The sequence below is a fragment of the Neovison vison genome, chromosome 8 (genome assembly GCF_020171115.1).
Source record: "Neovison vison isolate M4711 chromosome 8, ASM_NN_V1, whole genome shotgun sequence".
Lineage (NCBI taxonomy): Eukaryota > Metazoa > Chordata > Mammalia > Carnivora > Mustelidae > Neogale > Neogale vison.
The window spans coordinates 62,094,477-62,110,176 of NC_058098.1; the positions used below are offsets into that span (position 1 = coordinate 62,094,477).

General features: G+C 45.2%; 1 long non-coding RNA gene across 4 annotated transcripts in view; it reads right to left on the reverse strand.

Annotated features, from left to right (window-relative positions):
• LOC122916403 overlaps positions 1 to 15,454 on the reverse strand; it is a 110,477-nt gene extending 95,023 nt beyond the window's left edge. The window contains exon 1 of one of the 4 annotated variants that reach the window (XR_006386186.1): positions 15,356 to 15,454. This is a non-coding gene — a long non-coding RNA (uncharacterized LOC122916403). Of the gene's footprint in view, positions 1 to 5,803; positions 5,849 to 13,501; positions 13,702 to 14,428; positions 14,542 to 15,355 lie in introns of those variants that run through there. The other 3 variants (XR_006386188.1, XR_006386189.1, XR_006386190.1) reach the window with 3 other exon arrangements.
• Between the last annotated feature and the right edge of the window lie 246 nt (positions 15,455 to 15,700).

The following is a 15,700-nucleotide window of genomic DNA, read 5'->3' on the forward strand; positions in this document are numbered from 1 at the left end:
AATCTTGGGTCTAACTGCCCAGTCTATTAAACATCATTCATTTACTCGCTAAATCTTGCTATGCGTTTAATTTCCGTGCAAGCAAACCTGAACGCTATTAAGTGTTTCCCTATCTTTATGTGCATCTAGAAATAAGAATCATTTAAAATTTTAAAAGATGATCTCACTTTTCTAGGTGTAATCCAGAGGATATCATTTCGGTCAGGGTAATAAAACTTTATGAATAAATATAAAGCATTACTAGCCCATAATTTTTACCTGGTCACTCCCCCCCTGAAGTTATATCAAATATGAAATCAGCAATTTTTATCTAGCCTACATTTTTATTTGTTCTTGGAGTATTCATGCTTTATGTGTTAGAATAATACTTCAGCATGTTTAATTACAGGAATGCAAAATGTAGTGATACAATTTTCCAGAAATTTTTGAGAAAGCAAAGCTTATTAATAGAGATTCTTAGGTGCTATTTTTAAAATCATATTTGCCACTAGGTGTCTTTTTTTTAAGTTACCAGTAATTAAAGTTTATTAATGTTCCCTCGATTAAGCCCAAATCATGCTCAATCTTAGCCTACTCTACCAAACACTACTTTAAAATAGTCTGTGGGCCTAATTACCACCCACAATACGTAACATTGCCTTCCCATATTTTCTCGATTTTTGTCCCCTGTCTCCCCTTGGAAAAAGTAAAGTAAGAAAGTAAAAGGAGACCACCTTCCAAATTACACTGAGAAAACTGTCCTCCCCACAAGACCCTTGAAAACCTGTTCAGCAAATGTTTCCAAGTCATAGCAGACGAGGAGACTAAGATTCTAGTTCATTACCCGTCTAATGCTAACATTTTAATCCACTGCTAGGTGTAACTAACTTTAGCGATCCCAGTTGGACTATTTAACATTAATTTAAAGTATTTTGTGATATGTGTATGTGTCTCCTCTCATGGGGCTAAGCAGAAAGGTGAACAATTATCCCATCAATATCCTCAGCCAACCTGGCAAGTCAGGCCCCTCAACCCTTTTTATTTAAATCTGGTAAATATCTCAACCGGAGATCTATTCAGGTGTGTGTTCCATCTCTCATTACACTGGTAGAATGAAGAATCAAGCAGTATCTCACAGAATTCGCTGCGATCTTACAAATTTAATCACTACAGATAGCCAATCTAGATTGTTGAAATTTCGCTATGTCTTCCCTCTTTTTTTTTTTTCTTATAGCTACGCAGAAGGGAGAGCAGCCTGAATTCTCCAGATAATTAATTCAACTCTCTGATTTATTTTGCCTTCGGTAGACCTCGCCTGGTTCTCTCTTTAAAAGAAGCTGGTAGTTGGATGAGGGAAGAAAAAAATAAATAAATGTTTTGAGAGAACACCGATACATCTCCCCTTCATGTGTGTCATTGGTAATGTCTAAACATTAAGGCTGACTACCTGAAATCCCTCTCGGGTGTCTCTCGGAACCTTTACTGAATCAGCTCACCCAAATGCTTACAGGCTTGGGAAGGAGAAAGAGAGAGGGAATGGGGGGAGGGAGAGAGAAAATGATTAGTCTACGAAGTTGGGAGTTTGAATTTGAGGGGATTGAAAAGGTAATTCGCTAGGAAAAATGGTTTGACAGAATAACGTGTAGTCCACAAACATCTAGCTGTTTCCTCAGAGCCTCGTTGGATATGAAACTTGAGATCTGTCAACATTTTATAGTTGCCCTGATTTAATAAGCATTTTTCCTTCTTTTCTTTAACTGCCAAATTTTTTAATAAAATTGAATCTTGGATGCCTACAGTCTGGGGTGTTTTATTTGCTATATTATACTTCTGTCTGCTGTTAGGCCACAGAATGCCAAAGTATTTATTCTGACAAATCTTTCTATATGTGTAACTTGAGCCTACTAAAATAGTTCTTTACCCACTTCATTAATTAAATCGGCAGAAAAGATTCTTTTACATTCTGGTAGTGAATGACTCTTGGTCCAAATTTTTGAATGAATGTTGCGCATTTTAAAATCATTACGTAGCCTGGGCCTACTCCTATCACGCCACACCATCACACAGAAAACTTTCTTAAAATAAAAGACTAATTTATTTTTGCAGTTATTTCAAAACCCCATCTAGAATAAAAAGGTTTTTTGCCTCTTTACAAGCAATATTCCTTTTTTAAGATTTTCACTTGTGGTATTTCCATCATTGTGACTTCAAACTTTTTAATAAAGAGGTTAAGAAACAAACCTGGAAAAGCAGCTTGCTAAACTGGATTTTGCTTTTACAAGCTCACCACTAATATTTAGATACCACTGAGGAGTTATCTGTCTTTGAAATACACTCTCTGCAATAAATGACAAATTACACATGGGAACATCACCTTAAATATGTTTTCCAGGAAAGAAATATACGTTTAAATAAACATAGAAAAACCAAAATAATATTTTATGACATTAGTAAAAGCAACTCTCATTATGTGAGAAAGCTCCTCCTATCATGGTCTTCAAGAAAGTTTCAAAACTTTACCATTGATTCCTTTATTAACTAGGACAAATCGCTTTTAAAGCATAACATTCGGGTATAACATTTCTTTACATTTGCCGACACAAAAGTATATTTGGATTCTTGCCAATATATTCATTTTAACTGTAATTCTTATTTTAAGAAAGGGAAAAAAAAAACTTTGAAAATGCTACGATTCAGAATATTATCTAACCAGAAACAAATCGGTAACATGTCATCCCATGTTAAACAAATCATTTCAAGTATAAATATATGGTTCCAGATTTCCTGTTTACACTCTGAATTATCACTAGACTACTGAAAGTCTTTTGATGATATAAAAGCACATAAAATTAAAATACTTAAAAATATTTTCTTTATGGTAGAATGGAAAATAAAACTAATGCTATTTTCATTACATTCAGAATTTAATTTTTGTTTTAAAGCAACAGTATTTAATTTGCAGGGAGGAAAAATACCTGAATTTAGATAGAATATTTTTATTTTAAATGTGCATTCTAAAATACAATACCTTTTTATTCTACATAAGACAAGTTATTTTAAGTTTGTATTACTTTTAAATGGGGTGTGCTTAAGATATCAATACTATGCATGTATTATTTACTGATTTCTGTGGTGTCATCTTACAGTTAGCACAATTCAGATTTCAAAATAAATTGTGAACATTTTTTCAATAGGAATACGATTTACTCACTCTCCCAGCTATTTTAAGACTATCTGTTGTACAATGTATTGTTAATCGTAGAAGTTTGCTATATTACACATGGACATGTTATATGCAAATGTATTCAGTTGGGGTATGTATATATGTTGTTATGTTATGTACATAAACATCTACCCATGTGCATATGTATATTTACATCATGTATAAATATGTGTATATTACCAAAGGGTACTATACTGAAGGAGGAGGAGGAGCTTCTAAGGGTTGCCAAACAATATTTTAGTTAACTGTTAACTGAGTGCTGTTTTCTATGGAAGTAATTAGGTTTTCCTTTTTCTCACAGTCCCAAAGGTGGGTGTTTATAGACATGGTTTAGATATTTACTGTTTTCCAAAAGGCTAGTTGTATAATCGTATGTCAACATAAGCTTTAAATAAATTAGTGATACCCTCCCCTGCACCTTCCCCTTCTCTTAGGAAAGCCTATGGGCAAACAGCCTGATTAATAATTCAAAGAAAAGCTAAATTCTGGTTTTCCAAAAACAAAAACTCATCTCGTTAAACATTAACATCCACCATTAACGTTCTTTATTAAAATGTAGCCATCTATAAATTATCCTGTGACAAGGAATAACTGTAATTCTATCAAGATGCTAGCTGGTTAGGTCTCTTGAGATGAGGATCTGTAAATTTCACTTACAGCCGTTCTCCAGGACAGGAGGTCTTATAAAGTATTGTGGCTAATAGGAAAAACACCTAATATTAATAAATCCAAGAAATAAAAAATATATATACATGCCACTGTTTTCTCCAAATTACTAAAAATCCTCAGATACAAACAGAAAGGCAAAAAGAGGACAACTAAAAGTGTTTATAAAGTTTCTCTTTAGGGTCCTCTGAGCCTCATGCTATTAAAATACAGTTCGGCAATTGGGTTCATATTCTCAATAATGAAGAGAATATGGAAGCTTTTTCTGAATTCTCTCTGCCCTGTCTTCCCTTTGAGAGTTGAACAATCTGGATGGGACTGGTTAATGTTTTAAGAAGGAGGGATTGCATCTGGCCCAAGTTTTCTTCTGCTAGTCTGCTTTTCTCTTCTTTAATGAGAGATAACTGACAGCCCTGTTTTGTATGAAATTATGGAAATCACAGACTGGAGAAAAGGGGAGTCATTATTTCAGAACTGAAAAGGTGTGGGTGTCTTCACGCCCCCCCCCAAAAATTGCCCATCACTGGAAAAGAGCCAGTAAACTGGGAAGGGGCTGAGGACAGTGGCACAGAACAGGAGCACAACTAGTCAGCTAAAGATATAGCCAGAAAGTGATTTTCAATTGATTGCTACCTCCTCCCTACGCGTCCAAAAATCAAAACCACCTCCAAGCAGTTTTTAAGGCCAAGAAAGAGAGGAAGCAGATACACAAGCCCCTGAACCCTGGCTTCCCGGGGAGTGAAATCAAGTCCTAAGAGCAGGCTGGATGATGGAAATGCTCTCGGTGGCATTTCTCAGCGAACATTGTTTGTCCCTTTCAGTCTTACCCTCGCTCACGTGAGTCGGGGCGTCCATGAATATCCCCGGACCACAAGAGGGATCTCTGGGAATCAGACCCGACGAAGGCAAAAGAAGGAGACGCACGTGCAGAGATGGGGTGTGTGTTGGGGGGGGGGGGTATTGCAGATTTAGATCTCAAGGCTGCAAAGGTTACGCTTGCCCCGGAGCATCCCGTACCGCCTCCTGCCCTGCCCTGCGCGCGCACCGCACTCACACGCACGCCCTCGCACACGCACACCCTCGCACACCGCTACAAGCAGCTCCGCTCGCCGGACTGCTGAGGAGGCAGCCCCTCTGAGGTGCGCTCGCCGGAGGTGAGGCGGCCCGGTCCGGCACTGCCCCCCGCGAGCGCACCGCGCGGCTCTCGGGGCTCCGGAGCCCGCGGGCCTGAGACAAGGCGCGCGACGGCCCGCACGAGCGGGGGCTGCGCGGCGCGGACCGGAGAGGGGGCGGGAGCAGGCCATGGAGGGGGTGTCGCTGCCGCCTCCTTCCCCGCGCCTCCCTGCATGCCCTCGCTCCCTCCTCCCGTCCCGCAGCAGGGAGCTGGCGCTCGAAGGAGGCGGTGGCGCCGCGTGCGCCGGGGGAGGGGGCGGGGCGTGGCCGTGGGTAGCGCGGGAAGCCCACGCGGCCCGGGAGCCCGGGCGAGCGGCGCGCTGGCTCCTCCCGGCGCTGGCCTGCAGGGGGCGCCGCGAGTTGGCGCCCCGCTGAGGCGGGGGCGGGGGCGCGGGCGCTGGGGGCGGGGGAGAGGCCCCGCAGCCAGCCTCCCTGCGCGGAGGAGGGGCCGGGCGGAGGACCCGGACGGAAGCGGGTTTCCCCCGCGCCGCGCGGTAAGGGTCGCGCAGAGTTCTGAGGCTGGGGCTCACCCGCCGCACCAGACTCAGTGAGTGCACGCCGGTCATCAACGAGAGGCCGCGGGGCGTCGCAGCCCGCTCGCCTGTCTCCGCGGCTGCAGGAGGCCGCGAGCTGGCAGGGGGTGTTTGCCACCTGGCTGGTTGGCTTGGCTTGACTCAGTCCTGGCTCTGGAGTTGGGGGGGAGAAGGGCGGCTTTCTTTTCTCTCCTCGCACAGCCGCGCAAAGCGTCGCAAAGTTTCCTACCCCTCGGGGAACGACGGCGGATAAAGTTCGAGCCTTGCTTTCTGGCTGGGACGACCCGAAAGTATCAGAAGTCCGGCCGGCGAGCTGCACCTTCGGCTTCCCCAGCAGTCACCCTCAAATGCACGCCCCTTCCCTAGCCAAGCGTGGATGCGGCCGGTCCTGGGCTGGGGGAACGGAGAGACCCGGAATCGGCGGCCGCGTCTGCCTTTCCGCTCGGCGGGGTTCTGCGCCCCCATCCCCGGGGACTAGCCCACCCTGCAGCATCGCTGGAGGAGGAGAGTAGGGGCCATGCTCCAAAAGTATAGAGTTCAAGTCCTCACAGGCACAGAGGGGGAGCTTGATCTGTCTCAGGGACTCTTCACACACCCCACAGGGGCGCCCAGGGTCAAAAGTGCCTTTGGAGTAAACCTGACTTTGTGAAACCTCGAACTCTAGGGTGTCCACGTCCCTTTCTCATTCCAGAAGTTCAGCTGAGCTTTGGATAGTAATTGTCCCACGTCCTGATCGAGACCAAGCAGCCAAGCCATGGCCAGAGGTGTGCGAATTTTTTTTAAAGACCCACATCTTATAAATGTGAGATTTTTATCTGGCAGTACAGATTACTTAAAGCGTACCATTTCTCCGCGATCCAATTTTATTAGGATTTACTCTCATTTGTGCTCGACTTCTCTGGGGAAATAATGCTTTGATTAATGTAATCCTGGCCCGGGATCCGCCACATGCCCCTCGCCCCTCTCCCAAGAGAAGGGGCCTGTTTGACAAACAATAACAGAGCAGTAACTCTTGCAATCTGCCCACACCTTTGGGGGTGGCTGGGGAGAGGGTGACACACGTTCAAACGCAGTTTTCTAAATGCAACGGTGAGAGAAGGGAGCTAGCTCTGCAAGCAGTGAACTTTCCAGAGGCAGAGCCCTGGGCATCCAGGCGCGGGGGCTCATGGGGAGGGACTCTAAGTGGGGTGGGCGCGTGGGTGCATGTGCGCGCCTGCCCTCTGATTGCTCCCAGTGTCTGCCTCTTTGTCCCCCGCCACAGGCCTCCGCCACAGGGTTCTGTGCGCTCTCGGTGGGCAGTCCCCGGACCCAGGGAGCGTCCACAGCGCCCACCCGCGGCCCCAAAACATCTCGAGAGCAGATCTTAGGAGATAACCAGCACGGACCTGAGGTGCCCTGCAGTTGCCAAAACCTCGGCTAGAAACCTAGAACGTGGGACCAAATTCAATGGTTCTCCTCATGCATACATGCATGTCTCCATCCATCCTGCATACATGCATACCCTACAAATATGCGGACGGAGGCACGGAGAGCTGCACCTTGCCCTTGCTTCGGGGTGAGAACGGGCGCCCCCTTTCCCTCTCTCCCTCCTCCCGCGCAGCCCTGGCCCCCTCCCGAAGGGAGAACAACAGCTCAATTACGGAAAGGAGCGAAGGAAAGAAATCCCAGGCTCGGAGGCGCCCGCTGCTGCTCCTCCGGTCCCCTTCCCTTATGCCCCGTCCCCACCCCCACTGTCCCCAGTTCGGGGAGGGCGGGGATGCGGCGGTGCGAAGGGGTCCTGCCCTGCTCCGCCAGAACAAAGCCCACCGCGGGAGCCCGCGGCCGCGCACCGAGCCGGTGACAAAGGCGGGCGGGCGGCGCCGAGCTCCAAGTCTGCGCTCCAGCGGCGGAGCGGGAAGGAGGCCTTGGGAGGTGGGGAGCGATTTGCACCCTGTTTTTCCTGGACGGTTCCCTCTTGCTCCTGTGTACCCAGTGACCTGTTAGGGTGATTCAGCCTTCACCTCTTCGCTGTCCCGCACCCCTATCTTCCTCTCTCGTCCCTTTCGGTCCCCAATCGCCCTCCTTTTTTCTCCACCTTACTCCTTTTACCTTTTATCCTTCTCCTTTGGCCTTTTTATTTTTTCTTTTAAATCTCTTTCCATTTTTCTTTTCCATAAGAAAGCAATGCTAATTTAACTTCTGAACGCCGCTGTGGGCGTTCAAACGATAGTTTGAAAGACCTTTAAAGAAAGTGTTTAGAGAGAAAGGGAGTAATGGGATCCTCTTAATTTTATTACACAAACTGTAATCTAAAAAAAAATAAAATGCAGTACAAAGAAGAAGAGCTTGGCCCTGAGACCCCCACAAGTCACCACCTATTCGGGAGAAGTTACTTCCGACAGCCACAAATGGAGTGCTCCGCTAGGCAATGCAGCCCTGGAACCCTGGTGTCCCTCAAGGCAAACCTAGTTTCTAGGGAAAGTTCCAATCGGACTTTAAAGCCCTGGCAAAGAATCGCCTATCAGACCCCTGCAAGAAAATCGTAGTGTTTTCGAACTTATGATACTTCAATAATGTGTTTGTCCAAGTCAAATTTTACTTGTTTTTGAGTCGTGAACAAAAAATAAAGGGAACAGCCTAGGCCATTTTGGACAATACATGCCATGACTTACGGGGATTTTTGCACCCAGATATAACACTAAATTAAGATTTGACCTCTGTCAAGCATCACTGTAAGCCTGGGATCCTTCCCTTGGGCTTTATTGAGTAATCAGGCTCCCTACAGAAAATTTGAGAGGAGGGGGGCCTTCAAAAAAGTAGGGGATACCTAACTTTTAACTTGGGACAAACCCCAGTACATGAAGCTACAGAGAGCAAAGTCACTTAGTTCTACTACCGAAGTCTCTTTTCCAAATATAGGGCTGAAATTATATTGCTGCAATCCATGTAGTAGTTGAAGTATCAAATATCAATAAACATTGGTAATGTATTTTAAAGTTGGGAATGTATTTTAAAGGTGAACAAAAATAACCACACTTTCTTGAAGACTCCTTGTGGCTGACGGGTCTAGGGTGGGCCTAAGGAGGTAGCCTGACATAAGTGGGAACTTCCACATTCACCCAAGAGACGCCACATTTTCCCACATTGGGGAAAATGTCCAAAAGAGCAGCCTTCAGTCTGGTAAGCTGCGCCCAGCTCCTCAGACAATAGCTGAGTTCAAATGCCAAAAGATCTAATAATAAAAAACAGAGACACCAAAGTGCAAGAGTTGTTTTCTGATGTGCCACGATGATTCTAATCCATCACAAAACTACTCCGTTCCAAGCCAGAAAGGAGACACTGTATAATGTACAGGAACGGTCTGGATAGAGTGTTTCCAAAGGAGAGGAGAATTCAGTTCTGTTAGAACCACAAGCTCCAGAAATCCAGCCACCCCTCTGGCAAGACTGAGTTAATATTTCTAGGTTTTGTTTTTAAAAAAACAGACACAAAAATTCATAGGTGTTTGTGTGCACGTGCGCGTGCGCGCGCGCGCACACACACACACACCAATTTGACCTTGGAATATTTTCCTACCTAGGATATACCCACATGTTTTGGTTAATAAATCATCATCATCACCCTGGTCAATCAGCTGGGTTCTATGTTACCTAGCTCTGTGAATTTAAATTCGAAGAAGACCATTGTGTTGGGGGGGGGTAGGGGAGCAGGGAGGTGAGAGGGGCAGGCAAGAATAGTCCATCACCACGTTGTGTCAGCTATGGCTTCCCTAGCGATTGCTAGTTTTCATTACCAGACTTGCCAGGTGCATACACGCAGCTAGAGCGGGCAAACACTTGGAAATGGGTTGTTTTAAAAGCATGCACTCGATAACCAACTTAACATGCCTTTTTCATTTAGATTCCACAGTCTGAAATGGCCTGTAGTTTAAAGCGGTCCTACGAGCAACAGAAGTAAAGCTTCGAACTATTTAGGGTGAGAATTTATAGTGTCTGAATTTACAATTCTCCTCCAAACCCATCTTAAAAGGGAAAAAAAAAAAAAAAACTAAGTGTTTGCTCCCTTCCTACAGATCATCAGATAAAAGTGATACAAAGAACTGGGCTGGGAAAGTTGGGGGGGGGTGCTATCCGCAGGCTTCAAAAATAAATAAATAAAGAAATAAATAAAAACTTAGCAAGACCAAGAAACAACTCATCCACTGCCAAGATGACAAATACTCCCTTCCATCCAAAAGCTGCTGTTGAAGAGCCCCTTCCTTTGTATATGACACACAGTATGGGTTATGAATATGTTTAACATTTTAATTTGTAAATGATAATGGCGAATGTGCTTCTACAAATATCAGAGCACCTTACTATCCTCAAATGGAAGCAAAAGAGTAAATACCCATTTTGTGTTTTGTACGTTTGACCCAGGTAATGTTCTTCATTCTCTCCTTTGGCAAAAGCAATTTCACCATTCCCAACGATTAAAAGCCTGTAGTTTTGCCCAGCACTTGGGATCTTAATTCATACCCAGCTTGATCGCTGCCACCTCCAAATCATTATAGAATCCTAACACGATTTCTATAATATGTCAGTTCTCAAATTAACTTGTTGCTTTACCCAGAATTATTATTTTCTGTTTCTTTTACTTTAGATAATCTGAGACTATAGATATCATAAGGAGCGAGCATTTTTCATTGGTGTGGTATGTGTGTATGTGTGTGTGTGTCTTTAAGTACCTTTGCAAGAAAGGAAAGTAAGTAGCAGCCAACATAGTTATAATCACAGATCTCATAAAACCAAAAAAATTCACTCTCTAAATAAGTACAATTATTGCTTTTTTTCTCCCAAACTGTCTTGCTAAATAGAAAAAGTTTCCTTTCTCCTTAATAATTTTTAAATGCCTTTAGCGACCCTGGACACACAAAGTAAACTGGAGCTCAGAGGCATTTGTCCAGTTCACGTGAATCTCCCCCAGAAGTCTTTTGTCTGAAAAAGTCCGGAGAGCTGAAGAAAAAGCAGTGTTTGCACTCAGATTACACAGTTTCTTTAAATTTCCACCTTATATTATTAGCACAAACCTGACAGTACATTTCCTGACTAAATGTGAGAGCTCCCGTTCGAAAATCGTGGAATTAAAATGTTGCTCAGACTATCTGCTTTGCTCACATGAGTCTCATAATCTCTCAACTCTCCTGGAATTGAATGCCATTTATAAATCCAAACCTTGACTTTTTCAAGTCAGTTTCAAAGAAAAACTTCTCCTGGCTGGAACCAGGTTGATTTGGAGTTGAGTTTGAAAGAATAAAGTGTCTTTTCCCCTCTTCCAGAGGGACATTAGAGCTTTCACAAAACGTGCCCCTTTCCTAACAGGCTCTGTGACACATTCACAGGTGCGTTGAACCACTGAACCGTGGAAGCCAGCTTCTCACTTCCAGTCACTCATGGCTTCCCTTCCTTAGTCATAGTCTTTAAATCTCCTTGGGAAAATTGTTAGTGACAAACTGACTAATTCTTCAGAACTAGTCAGGATTTGCCCTTCATTATTTTAGGAAGTTTTCCGCACATTTTTTTTTTCATCCTCTGCTCAATAAAGTTCAGTCTTCATTGGCCGAACCTAAAAATCCCTGAGGCGGGAAGCTCGTGCTCTATGAAAACTTTTCTTCTCAACTGTGTTAAGTGATATTGTCCTAAAAAGTTTCAAGCCCACAGTTTCCTCTCACCGATGGCTATTTTGTATTTTCTTTTCCCTAACAAGGCTTTCCAGGGTAAACCCCAAATCTTCTACAGCTATAGGAAGTAGCCAGAATTGAAGTAACCATTAAGTATCAAATGGAGTAAAAGGGATCCTGGAAGCCTTGACTAAATCTCCAAGAGCCTGAGTTTTATTTAGAAGTCAAAGCATGTATCAAGTTGAAGAACATTTAGTATTTAACAGATAATACCTTAGAACGCATCTTTGCTCTCTTGACTGCTTCCCCAAAAATAGAACCTGAAATGTAGCTTCTTAAGTAACTTATTCTGTGCCCTTGATAATTTTTTAAATGTTTTTGCTTCCATAGCCCAATTCTGTTTCCCAATCCTATATACACTTCACTGAGAGAAATGGACAAACGCTTTTTTTGTTTCTCTGTGGTTTGTTTTTTTTTGTTGTTGTTTTTGTTTTTTTTTTTAACTGTATTTCCTTCAGGGCCATTTCATGGACAGGGATGGGTGGGAGACAGAGAGGTCACGGTCCTCACATTTAAAACCCTGTGTTAGGTAATGAATCCACTCCTCATTGTGAATATGCATAGAGAGGTAGGGGTGTTTGTTCCTTTGGCAAGTTTGGAGGAGCAGATTTGCTTTTGAAACAGCTACATTTTACTCAGTACCTGCTAAGGCGAGTCAGTGCGCCCCCTGCTGACAAGTCAACAGTGCGACTCCCGAGCACTTCCAAAGTTTATTTTGTTCAGTAAACCGTGTCATATAAAATTAACAACAACCAATAAAATTAGCTTATATGTTTCAACTGTAAAAGTCCAAAACAAAATAAAGCTAGTTTTAGTGGCGCTAGAAATCTCTAGTTTGGCTTCTTCTCTTTGGCTGAACCGAGGTCCTTTTATCTAAAGCCCAGTGCACAAACATATAGCTTAATGTGACTAGTGTTCTTCCTTTTATTTCTTTCTCTATGGCAACCAATATGCTCTGCTCAGAAATGTTCCCCATCAAGGAAACAAATGATCTTCAGGGAGCAGCTCTATATGGCATCTGGTCCAATGGAGCACAGAGAGTTAACCCCAGTCAAAAGCAACGCTGCCAAGCACGTAAACAAGGAGTGGAAAACTGGTGATTCTTACCACCCCCTCCCCAACTGAAACCGCTTCCTCCCTCCTTACAAACCATTTCACTGATTTGGCATCAACTGTTTCCAAAGAAATTACAAATTTTGAATTGTAAGGTGTTCTGGAAGCAAACGTGCAATAAAATTCCAGCCATTTGAACCTACCCCCTCATCACATCAGACTCGGCTTCCTTTAAAAAAGAACAAAACCAAGAAGCTTTTACAATCCTCTCCAGCCTATTTCACCAAGGTAAGGTGCCCACACAGGCTTGGCCTTGGCCTAGCTCTTTCCTCCAGCCATATTTATCTAATTAACTGCACCTCGCAAGTAACTTCCCCCTCGATTTTTACAAAACCCAGGGACAGTGGCAAGGGTGGAGGGCCAAAGCCGGCTGTCAAAATGGAAAACAAAGTAAAATCTGGTTTTTGATAATAAAGCTCCCATTTCCTTTGGGAATAAAGTGGAGGATGTCCTGGTTAGTTTTGATTGATCACCCTTTTCTGATGGACTTTCACTACCGAGCTGGGAGGCAGCAACTGAGACTGCTCCCCAGACTCGCCATTAACCAGGGGTGCACTGACTTCCTGCCTCCTCTTCCTCCCCTGCTTCCTTCCACTGCGGCTCTCTGCCCTCCCTTTGCCAAGCCCCCCCCCCATCCCCCTGCTCCCAGCAGGAATCCCCCCACCACAATCCCAGACGAGCACACAAGGGTCACCACATCAGCCCTGGCTACAGAAAGGGGGTAACTTCCCCTCTGGTCCTGATTCTCTTGGGGGGGGGTGCAAAACAAGAAATAGGTATAATACTGCGTGCTTTATAATCATTTTTTCTAGGGCTCTCCCTCACAACCAACAATTAAAATTAATAGACTCTCCTTCCCCACCCCCCAAAAAGTGAAATGCCTCACTACGGGGGAGCTTTGGAATGAGTCCATCTTTTTATGTAATATTTTAGCAGGGTTGAGTTTTTTTACTCTCCCCCAGCACACTTTCCCTTCCTTCCTTCAAAACAGTTGCTCTGTGAACCCTCTCTTGTCCCAAGCCATGAAAATAAGCTCCCAAACCTACAAGAGCATAAACAAACCGGAAAGGGGGGGAGAAAGAGAGAAAGCAGGTAAAGAAAATGAAAAGGACTTACCGAACAAACTTCCAGGGTTAGATTTTAAAATAAAAGAAGATGTTTTATTATTTTTTTAAAGGTGCCTGGGGGGGGGAGGCATATTCTCAACTCCCCAGAACCGATGCATCCTTAGTCTTCCCTTTACACTGACTCTTCTAAACCCAGCTCTCCACCAGTCTATTATTTTCACCAAAATATATGAAAATGTATGCAAATGAAAATCAGCACTAACTGTTCTCCCCTTGTTATATACTTTGGATTTTTTTTTTTCCAGACAAAACAATCACACTCGGCAAAGGGAGGGGGCGGATGGGGTGGGGCTGGGTGGGGGGGAGGCTAGGGAGCGACTCGAAAACTAAGTACGCGCAGAAAGGGGGGGAGGACGAAGGGGACAGACCTCGGAACAGAAGTGTATTTCTGTTATCGAGGAGCACAGCGTTTTGGGGGGCTTCCCATATGCACACACACCCTCCTTGAAAAGAAAGAAAGTGGATCTGTTTGCAGAGGCGCTATCACGTTTCATCAGGCCACCTGAGACTGCTTTTGAAAGCGTGTACTGTGAAATTCATAGCAGTAATTTAGACAAAATCCTCACTGTATATTAATGAAAGGCGGCCCCATGGCTCTGTTCCTATCCTCCCCATTCAGTGTAAACAAAACCACGAGACTCTCTCGGTTTTTGAGCCGGATCCAAGCAAAATCGGCAGGAAAGGAAAACACGGGGTGCTGGCACCGACTATTCAAACGTCTGCACCTGGAGATCTCAGATTTATTCAATGAAATCTGTGTTCCGTCTTTTATATATACATATACACATACATAAATATTTTTTTAAAGGAATCTTAGGGGGACGTAGAAGGGGGGAAAATCCGTTCTGTTTGGGGTTTGGTTACCGCTGCCTTTCAGAGCTGTACCTTAGCAATAATGGCTTTGCTAAAAACCTACCTACGACGGTATCTCTCACCCGGCAAGCAGGAGCTGGACGAGATCTTAAATCCTACGCGTCTACAGTTAATCTCGAGATCACGCAAAGGCGTAGCTTGCGGCTGGGCTGGAGAGCTCTGGCTTTAACTGAGTACACCTAACTGCGTTCAGCCAGAGGAATGGTTCCTCGGGAGAGGGCAGCCCGGTTCACAGATTAATCGGAGCACACCGGCGGCTCCGCGACTACCCCCAGGGCCGCCGCCCGGCGGCGGGCGCCGCTGGAGCTCAGGACTGCCGGCTGAAGGAGCCGGCTGGGGGCGGCGGGCGCAGGGCTGGCGCACCCGCAGTCAGGGGTGCGGGGTGCACGCCCGCGCACATTCATTAGGAACATTGTATTTATTGAATGTCCGAGTTGGGTTAGTTCATTGGAAATCCCCGAGGAGGGTTCAATTTGCCCTTGTTTTCGTTGCCACTTTCTCTTTTTTCTTGGTTCGCTGAGGTTCCTCTGTGCAGCGTTTCCGCTTGGCCGCGTCCCCCCACCCCCGCTTCTCCCGCCTACCCTGCGCGCGCCCCCTCCCGTCCCCCTTAACTCTTTCAGCCGGGCTAGGGCTGAGAAAGCGTTTGTCGCAGCCAGCCCATTCACTACGTAAACCCATCCGAAACAGAAAAGAAAGAAAAAGCACCACTGTGTCTAAGAATAGCGAGCAAGCAAAACACCACTAATAACCATAGAGGGAGAAATACATACATACATACATACACACACACACATATATACACACACACACATATATATGTATATATATATATACATATACATATATATATACATATGCACACACACGCACAATGTAAGCGGTGGAGGGCGCGGCTAGTGGATCCTGGTTCTTTAGGCCGGCTCCCGCTGCATTGGGAATCCCCGGAGCCTTTGGGGTGGAATACACTTACGATGGATCTATGGGGAAAGGTCGAGCTGATTGCTTTTCAAATACATCGCAGGGCTCTGCTGACCGGCACCCTCCAAACACACAAGGACACGCTCGCTACTTGCTTGAATCCCAGAGGAGGGGGGAGGGAAGAAGGGAGGGAGAGCGCAGAGGCAGAGAGGGGGTGGGGGAGAGAGCGAGCCGCGGCAGCGAGCGGTCCGTCTCGCACGCGCGGGCACCGCGCTGGTCCTGGGCTGCAGGTTTCCCAGATGATGGCATCCGAGAACTTAAACAAAGGGGGACGCCGCCAGCGCAAAGCGACTGCGGAAAGTTGCGGTGGCGGATTTCCAAGGAGCGTGGCCACGAC